This window comes from Beta vulgaris, chromosome 5, assembly GCF_026745355.1.
Source record: "Beta vulgaris subsp. vulgaris cultivar EL10 chromosome 5, EL10.2, whole genome shotgun sequence".
Taxonomy (NCBI): domain Eukaryota; kingdom Viridiplantae; phylum Streptophyta; class Magnoliopsida; order Caryophyllales; family Amaranthaceae; genus Beta; species Beta vulgaris.
The window spans coordinates 28829857-28839957 of record NC_079206.1 but is presented as its reverse complement, the minus strand read 5'-3'; positions in this window follow the sequence as shown (position 1 = coordinate 28839957).

Genomic DNA, 10101 nt, shown 5'->3' with positions numbered 1-10101 from the left:
GCCCTTCCTTATTTTTCCACTAGTGCTAGTAGAAATTATTATACTAGACCTAGTCCACCAGATACTCAATATGAAAAAGACATAAATTCAGAGACTCACAATACGATGGAATTGCAGTTTATGAATGGAATGTCGATGGAAAATCAGAATATGAAATATTAAATGTTCTTTCCGAAATGACTGTGGCCATAACTACTTATAGGTCAAGGAATTATCAAGAACATACTATTATAGATTTTCTCACAATTGGTTTTACCGGTCAATTAAGAAATTGGTGGGACAATAGTATTAATATGGAAACTAAAGTTCAAATATTTAATCACGTCAAAATAGAAAATGAATAACAAGCTTTAAATGGAAGCTTGATTCTTATTAATATGATTGCCATGCATTTTATTGGTAATCCAAAAGAAGAAATGTCAACAAATCAAGTAGCCCTTACTAATCTTAGGTGTCCTACAATTGATGATTATCATTGGTATAAAGATTTATTCCTAAGTAATATTTTCAGATTAGGTGATTGCAGTCAATCTTTTTGGAAAGAAAGGTTTATATCTGGTCTTCCATCTCTATTTTCCCAAAGAATGTTCCGAAAATTAAGAGAAAGTGCAGGTCAAGATGAAATTCAATATGATAGTATGACTTATGGACAAATAGTTTCCTTTGTTAAAAAAGAAGCAATTGCTTTGTGTCAAGAATTAGCAATTCAAACTAAATATTCTTCTGTAAAAAGGGAAAGACGTAGAAAATTTGGAAGTTTTTGTGCTGCATTTGGATTAATCAAAATTCAACCTCATTCTGCCATCAATAAAAAGAGATATAGAGTAAATTTCGACCAGCTAGAAAAATTATTAACAACGACCCATATTATAAAAAGACCTTTAAGGCACCCACCAGACCACCAAAGAAAATTATAGATTCCAAAAAACCAATTTATTGTTATAAGTGTGGACGAGTAGGTCATAAGGCTAACGAATGTGACTTAAAACAAAAGGTCAATGAATTATGTGGTCATGATCTAGACCTTCAACAAAAAAAAAATAGCCTTATATTCACTAGAAACTTCCTCAAAACATAACCTTACTGACCATAGTGAAGATAATTTACTTCAAATAAAATTAGATAATGACTCAACCTCTTGTTGTTCAAAAGAGTCAGCCCCTTTTTGTCAAAAAGGATGTTCTAATAATATTTGTTCAATTTCAAAAGATTTATTCTCCTAAATATTACTTTTTATTAATTAAAATTATTTTCCAATCATATTTACTCATTTAATTATTTCAGATGCAGAAAACTCAATCATCTTCTAATTACAAGATAAAAAACCTATACCTTACACAAAAAAGAAGAATTCATACTCAAGGGATTCAAGATCTACTCAAAAAACTTTCCCCCACCACAAAAAGACTTATCAAACAACCTAACTCAAACAGCCAAAAACCCATACTTTATCTCAATACATAAAACAATTTCCAAACTCTTCATATTTGAACTCATCATTCAAATATACCAGCTTCCAACCGATATGCAGGAAATCATCATCAACAAAGTAAAGCAAGAAATTTCATCACATGGTATATCAATTTTCTAACATCAGAAAAAATATCTCCCTACAGCTTTTGGCGAACATGGGGACGATCTATATTAATATTGTCATATTACCAAACTGGAGGATTTTTCCTATCCACTAGAGATATTCAGAAGACTGATCCATATTTTCAAACATGCACCTATGGTTTGATAAGAAAATTTTACGAACTACCAGAACCAGAAACAAAAATTTTTAAAGAGTTCACAAAATTCCAACAATATATATTTTCAATAGTATATATGTTCCATTCAAAGGAAAGAATGGGTATATGAAGAAATCATTGGCGCCAATATAGAAATGGTGAACAGAAAAATGACACCAGTCCACTACTTCATAGTCATTAATATAATAAAATGTGATCTTTATTTCAAGGATCCCACCGTCTTACATCCTACTCAAGCAAGAGGATATGGGTTTTTCTACATCATCCGCAAAATTGAAGAATTAATCCGAAAAACCGACAACGATTTAGATACTTTTATCCAATGCGGAAATACAACAATTGTTTTTCCTACATGGCTACAAGAGTATTTTATTATTGTTGTTCACCACTCCGAACACTTAAATCAATACTTATCTCAACTCAGAGCTGGAAAATTTGTATCTCAAGAAGACAAAACACTCTTATTCAAATTATTAGAAAATTATCCGCAGGATCTTCCTGGCCAAAGTGAGGGCATTAAAAGATCCCGCTAAGTGAATATCACTTAGGCAAATATAAGGGACATATTTTACTAACATTTTAAAAGCAGGTATTTCTATGATGACTCATAAAATATCAGGTATACCACCTAACTATCTGATGAATTCTAAATTCATCACCCAAAGACACAAAAGGACAACATTACAATTACTACAAGAAGACAAATGAACAATTGTCCAAACATGAAAAAGCATCCACCGAGCATGAAATACATACTCCTCCATATGAAGCCATATGAAGTCAAGATTCTAATCAAACATAAATCCAAGAAACAAGTTCTCAGGAAAAAAAAAAGATCCAAAATTCACGTAATCAGAGAAACTCAAAAGAAAATCTATTTCTCATTGCAAGCGGCAACACTTATCGCCTATATTTCACAAAAATCCAAAATTCATGTACTATAAATAGCTATATGTATTCTCATAGCAAACCAAGTGTGTTTATTCAGTACAAAAAATAGAGAGTAAATTATGTATCAGATACAAAAGCTTCTCGCTCAAAATTAGTTGTTACTCAATCCTTGTATAAGTTCATTCAAGTTCAATCAAAGTAAGTTATTATTCTTTTTTGTGTTTCATTTCAATTGTTTTCAACATCTGTTCGAATTTTCAAAACTGATTTCAAATTTACTTATTAATCCTATAATAATAAATGATCTTTTCGAAATCAAAAATTAATTTCTAAATCAAGAATAAATTTCATTACTTTTATTTTCCAAGTTTTAGATTATCCTTTGACGATATTAATTAGCTATCAGATAGTCCCCCTTTCGCTATCTAATTAAACATGAATACAACCGAGACGGTAATAACCTCGTCCAGTCCTAGGGTTAAACCTTGTATCAGAGCCATATTTTCAAACATGGAAATATGGCTTGATTAGAAAATTTTACGAAGTACCAGAATTAGAGCTGGAAAATTTCTAACTCAAGAAGGCAAAACACTCGTATTCAAATTATTAGAAAATTGTCCGCAGGATCTCCCTGGCAAAAGTTAGGGCATTAAAAGATCCCGCTAAGTGAATATCACCTAGGCAAAAATAAGGAACAAATTTTACTAACATTTTCAATGCAGTTATTTCTATGATGACTCATCAAATATCAGGTATACCATATGACTATCTGATGAATTCTAAATTCATCACCCAAAGGTACAAAAGAATAACATTACAATTACTACAAGAAGACAAATGAACAATTCTCCAAACATGCAAAAGCATCCACTGAGCGTGAAATACATACTCCTCCATATGAAGCCATATGAAGCCGTATGAAGTCAAGAATCTATTCAAACATAAATCCAAGAAACAAGTTATATTATCAGGAAAAGAAAAGATCCAAAATTCAAGTTATCACATAAACTCAAAAGAAAATATGTTTCTCATTGCAAGCGGCAAGACTTATCGCTTATATTTCACCAAAATCTAAATTTCATGTACTATAAATAGCTATTTGTATTCTCATAGCAAACCAAGTGTGTTTCTTCAGTAAAAAAAAAAAAATAGAGAGCAAATTAAGAATCAGATGCAAAAGCCTCGCGCTCAAAATTAGTTGTTACTCAATCCTTGTATAAGTTCAATCAAAGTAAGTTATTATTCTTATATGTGTTTCATTTTAATTATTTTCAACATCTGTTCAATCAAAGTAAATTTTCAAAACTGATTTCATTTACTTATTAATCCGATAATAATAAACAATCTTTTCGAAATCAAAAATAAATTTCAAAATAAATAATAAATTCCAATACATTTATTTTCAAATTTTTGTCGATATTAATTACCTATCGGATAGTCCCCCTTTCGCTATCTACTGGGGTTAATCCTGGTATCAAAGCCATATTTTCAAACATGGAAATATGGCTTGATAAGAAAATTTTACGAAGTACTACAACAAGTCACATAATATTTCAAGAGTTTACAAAATTCCAACAATATATATTTTCAATAATATGTTCCATTCAAAGGAAAGAATGGATATATGAAGAAATCATTTGCGCCAATATAAAAATGGTGAACGGAAAAATCAAACCAGCCCACTACTTCATAATCATTAATATAATAAAATGTGATCTATATTGCAAGGATCCCGCCGTCTTACACCCTACTCAAGCAAGAGCATATGGGTTTTTCTACATCATCCGCAAAATTGAAGAATTAATCCGAAAAAACGACAAAGATTCAGTTACTTTTATCCATTGCGGAAATAGAACATTTACTTTTCCTACATGGCTACAAGAGTATTTTATTACTGGTGTTAACCACTCTGAACAATTAAATCCATACTTATCTCAACTTAGAGCTGGAAAATTTCTATCTCAAGAAGGCAAAACCCTCTAATTCAAATTATTAGAAAATTGTCCGCACGATCTTTCTGGCAAAAGTTAGAGCATTAAACGATCCCGCTAAGTGAATATCACTTAGGCAAAAATAAGGGACATATTTTACTAATAGTTTCAATGCAGGTATTTCTATGATGACTCATCAAATATCAGGTATAGCACCTGACTATCTGATGAATTCTAAATTCATCACCCAAAGGTACAAAAGGACAACATTACAATTAATACAAGAAGACAAATGAACAATTGTCCAAACATGGAAAAGCATCCACCGAGCATGAAATACATACTCCTCCATATGAAGCCATATGAAGCAATATGAAGACAAGATTCTATTCAAACATAAATCCAAGAAACAAGTTATCAGGAAAAGAAAAAAGTGTGGGCCTAGACTTCTTGGTTAACAAGTATGACGGAATGTCATATTCTTTGTATTTTCATCAAGTTTTTTCATTTTTTTTGAAATGGGTGGGGAGTTTATATGGGTAAATCAAGACCACTATAGGGTGGTAACCAAGCGAATAACTTAGCAACCGCATTCCCGACCATTTAACATGAGAAATACAAAAAAAAAGTATAAAACTAGAGACAATTGCCAAAATATTTCCTACCTTAAGCTCTCTTCCACATTGTGGATCTTTATAGCATTGACTACTGCCATAACATTACATTTAAATTCCACTTGTTAGTAGCCGAGTTGTCTTGCTAGCATCCCAACCTACCTTACAACTATTAGTTCAGCAAATTCAGGCCACCACTTCGCTTTGTGCCTTTTAAGTGCCAGTCCAACCCAACATTTTGACATCATACCTCATAACTACGCCTTACTATCGCTTCCATTACGGCAGCGTCAATGTTTATTTTCACCAATACAATGGTTGGGGGTTCTCAGCTCGTCCTACAAACCACCACCTGGCGTACTTTTTGCCTAAAGCCAGCTGCATCATACAACTTATAGTCATCCACTAGGTTCGAAAACACGCCATTTCCATCTCCACACTATGTCATGGCTCATTGAAGGCAAAAATATTTTGGAAGGCTTATACTTATCTAATTTCATTAACTAAAAGTTTTGTGATGGTCTAGAATCGCTCTATTTACTATTTGCTCTCTTCTCATTGCTTCTCACAATAACTCCCTCACAACTTCTATCTTCCTAATAACTTCCACACATCTTCTCTCTCAATCAATAACAAATGGTTAACTAATTCAATTATTTTTTCTTTGTCAAAACTTCCATCTTTTTAATCTACTTGACATACTTATATTAGCTTTCTTATAATTATAATTTTCCATCTCCACACTATGTCGTGGCCCAAGGAATGTCATATTTGTTGTATTTACATCAAGTTTTTTCTTTTTTTTTTTTTGAAATGGGAAGGGAGTTTATATAGGTAAATCAAGACCACTAGAGGGTGGTAACCTAGCGAATAACTGAGCAACCGCATTCCCGACCAATTTAACATGAGAAATACAAAAAAAAAAATTAAAACTAGAGACAACTACCAAAATGTCTCCTACCATAAGGTCTCTCCCACATTGTGGGTCTTTATAGCATTGAGTACTGCCATAACATGCATCACATTTAAATTCCACCCGTTGGTAGCCGAGTTGTTTTGCTAGCTTTGTGCCTTCTTACTGCCAGTCCAACCAAACGTTTTGACAACGTACCTCATAACTACACCTTACTATCGCTTCCATTACGGCAGTGTCAAGGTTTATTTTCACCAATAGAAAGGTTGGGGGTTCTCATCTCGTCCTAGAAACCACCACCTGACGTACTCTTTGCCTAAAGCCAGCTGCATCATACAACTTATAGTTATCCGCAAGGTTGAAAACACATCGTTCCCATCTCCACACTATGTCACGGCTTATTGAAGACAAAAATTTTCTGGAAGGCCTATACTTATCTAATATCATTAATTAAAAGTTTGTGATGGCCTAGAATCGCTCTATTTACTATTTGCTCTCTTCTCATTGCTTCTCTCAATAACTCCCTCACAACTTCTATCTTCCTAATAACTTCCACATATCTTCTCTCTCAATCAATAATAAATGGTTAACTAATTAAATTATTTTTTCTTTCTCATAACCTCCATCTTTCTAATCAACTTGACATACTTATATTACCTTCCTTATAATTATAATTTTCCAGCATAATATTCGAACATAATTTTAGTTTTATATTTTTTCAATATTTTAGATATCCCGTGCAAGATGCACGGGTAGAGACGAGTAAAACCTTATTATAAAGACCAGTATTCTCTTGTACCAACCCCCAAAAGGAATTTTGCAGGCTAAAAGACAAGGTATCATTTGCTTGTTTAATTTGTATTTTTGCATCAACAAATTTTTGTTACTATTTTACAAAGTGTGGGATCTAGACTTCTCGGTTAACAAGTATGATGGAATATAATATTTGCTGTATGTGCATCAAGTTTTTTCTTTTTTTTATTGAAACGGAAGGGGAGTTTATATACGTAGATCAAGACCATTGTAAGGTGGTAACCTAGCAAATAAGTGAGCAATCATATTCCCGACCCGTTTAACATGAGAAATAGAAAAAAAAAAATTAAAACTAGAGACAACTGCCAAAATGTCTCCTACCATAAGGTCTCTCCCACATTGTGGGTCTTTATAGCATTGAATACTGCCATAGCATCACATTTAAATTCCACTTGTTGGTAGCCGATCGACTTGTTTTGCTAGCATCACAACCAACCTTCCAACCATTAGTTCAACAAGTCCAGGCCGCCACTTCGCTTTGTGCATTTTAACCACCAATCCAACCAAACTTTTTGACATCATACCTTATAACGATGCCTTACTATCGCTTCCATTACGACATCGTCGGTGTTTATTTTAACCAATACAACGGTTGGGGGTTATCAGCTCGTCCTATAAACCACCACCTGGCCTACTCTTTGCCTAAAGCCAGCTGCATCATACAACCTATAGTTATCCACTAGGTTTGAAAAAACGTCGTTCCTATCTCCACACTATGCCACAGCTCATTGAAGACAAAACATTTGGAAGGCTTATACTTATCTAATATCATTAATTAAAAGTTTTGTGATGGCCTAGAATCGCTTTGTTTACTATTTGCTCTCTTCTCATTGCTTCTCTCAATAACTCCCTCACAACTTCTATCTTTCTCATAATTTCCACACATCTTCTCCCTTAATCAATAATAAATTGTTAACTAATTAAATTATTTTTTCTTTCTCATAACTTCCATCTTTCTAATCAACTTGACATACTTATATTACCTTCCTCATAATTATAATTTTCAAGCATAATATTTGAACATAATTTTAGTTTTATATTTTTTCAATATTTTAGATATCCCGTGCAAAATGCACGGGTAAAGACTAGTGAAACCTTATTATAAAGACCAGTAATCTCTTATACCAAACCCCCAAGGAATTTTGCACGCTAAAAGACGAGGTGTCATTTGCTTATTTGTTTTGTATTTTTGCATCAACAAATTTTTGTTACTATTCAACAAAGTGTAGGGCCTACACTTCTCGGTTAACAAGTATGACGGAATGTCATATTTGTTGTATTTGCATTAAATTTTTTCAATTTTTTTGAAACAGGAGGGGAGTTTGTATAGGTAGATCAAGACCACTGGATGGTGGAAACCTAGCGAATAAGTGAGCAACCGCATTCCCAACCCATTAAATATTCGGAATAGAAAAAAAAAACTAAAGACAACTGCCAAAATATCTCCTACCATAAGGTCTCTCCCACATTGTTGGTCTTTATAGAATTGACTACTGCCATAGCTTCACATTTAAATTCCACATGTTGGTAGCCGAGTTATTTTGCAAGCATCACAACCTACCTTACAACCATTAGTTTAGCAAGTTCAGGCCGCCACTTCTCTTTGTGCCTTTCAACTGCTAGTCCAACTAAACGTTTGGACATCATACCTCATAACTATGCCTTACTATCGATTCCATTACGGCAGCGTCAATGTTTCTTTTCACCAATACAATGGTTGGGGGTTGTCAGCTCGTCCTAGAAACCACCACCTGACGTACTCTTTGCCTAAAGCCAGTTGCATCATATAGCTTATAGTTAGCCATTAGGTTCGAAAACACGTCTTTCCCATCTCCACAATATGCCACGGCTCATTGAAGACGACAACATTTTGGAAAGCTTATGCTGCACACGCCATAGTGGCGAAGTTGAGGAGGTCCTCCTTGTTTAGCATCGAGACCTTTCTTCTAAAACAATCAAAGAAAGTGTTTTTTGGAGCATCCATTATATAACATGCAAAGGAGGAGGAACTCTAGACATTGTTTACCTTGGGGCATCTGTAACAGCCCGATTCCCGAGCTGCTAGCCAAATACACTTAAGATTCACTAATCACAATCAACGCTTAATAAACCTCGAATAAAATATGAATTTCCAAAATATAATTAACTTAGTAAATATATTTAATGTTTAAATATACGCTCTTAAAAACCAGGGCTATTACATACTACGACCACTTAAAATAAGTTTCGTCCTCGAAACTTGAAAATAATAATTTCAATAAAACCAAAATCACAAATTTGTAAGATATTAGTCATCCAACCTCAATTCTACCATCAGCTTCTGTATCTCCACTTCAACTCAATATCAGAATTGAGGAGCAAAGAAAAGAAAAGGGGCAAATTTTTCGATATAAGATTCCAGACATCTCATTCGTAGAGATCTCGTTTGAAATTAATTTATTTAAGCAAATCATACAATTTTTCTCAAATAGCACATATATGAAATCAAATAGCACACACAAAAGATCAAACACTTATATACTCAAGCTTCAACATTCCTAATTCACGATCATCAATTCTCAAGCACTAATAATCCCAAATCGATTTCAAACTATCCCAAGAATCTTTTACCCTCGTTAGGTAGCTAACTAGGCATACGGTCACAAGGTGCTCTGATACCATTTGTAACAGCCCAATTCTCGAGCTGCTAGCTAAACACACTTAAGATTCACTAATCACAATCAACGCTTAATAAACCTCGAATTAAATATTTACTCACAGCGGAAACATAATCTATAAAACGATCCTGGACCTGTGGGTTATGGGCCCACAAAATAAAATCCTTCATATAAGACTTCAATTACATAGTCATTCGATCTAAAATTCCATGGCAAAAGATTAATCTATATTGTAAGAAATTCTACATAAACTCCTTTATATACAAACTTAATCCATAACCTTCGACGACATTATAATCTTGCTTCACTTCCATTTCCGGGCTCACAACACCAAAATGAGTTGAAAACTCGTAACCTTTACTTCAGCCCGTTCTAAACATTTTATTTCTCAAATCATTTTCATCTCGTTACAACGCTAGCATAGCTCACTCTCTTAAACAAATCATTGGCAAGTACTGGCTTTGGACAAAGGACAAACGCTGCCTCCAAGCTTCGCTATGGAGCCCAGCAATACTACCCCCAAAGTTC